We start from the raw sequence: 350 nt of genomic DNA, 5'->3' as shown, positions 1-350 counted from the left end.
TGCACTCCAGTCTGGGCGACAGAGTGAGACTCCAACTCAAAAATAAATAAATAAATATAATGCATAAAATAACAATAATAAAGTAAAAACAGAATGACACTACAGCAATAAATGAAACTTCCTTAAGATGAAAAAGCAGGCCGGGCTCGGTGGCTCAGCCTGTAATCCCGGCACTTTGGGAGGCCGAGCTGAGTGGATTGCCTGAGCCCGTGGGTTCGAGACCTGCCTGGGCAACTTGACAAGACATCATCTCTACAATAAATCAAAAATTAGCCGGGTGTGGTAGTGCGCACCAGTAGTTCCAGCTACTTGGAAGGCTGAGGCGGAAGGATCACCAGAGCCCAGCAGGT

General features: G+C 46.9%; 1 protein-coding gene across 1 annotated transcript in view; it reads right to left on the bottom strand.

Moving 5' to 3' along the window:
* Positions 1–350, bottom strand: part of GATAD1 (GATA zinc finger domain containing 1) — a 12924-nt gene that overhangs the window by 4329 nt on the left and 8245 nt on the right. The window lies entirely within an intron of this gene.

Source organism: Carlito syrichta, unplaced genomic scaffold (assembly GCF_000164805.1).
Source record: "Carlito syrichta isolate Samal-C Ts95f unplaced genomic scaffold, Tarsius_syrichta-2.0.1 Scaffold316198, whole genome shotgun sequence".
Lineage (NCBI taxonomy): Eukaryota > Metazoa > Chordata > Mammalia > Primates > Tarsiidae > Carlito > Carlito syrichta.
The sequence above is the reverse complement of the archived record's forward strand: the minus strand, read 5'-3'. Positions and strand labels throughout refer to the sequence as shown.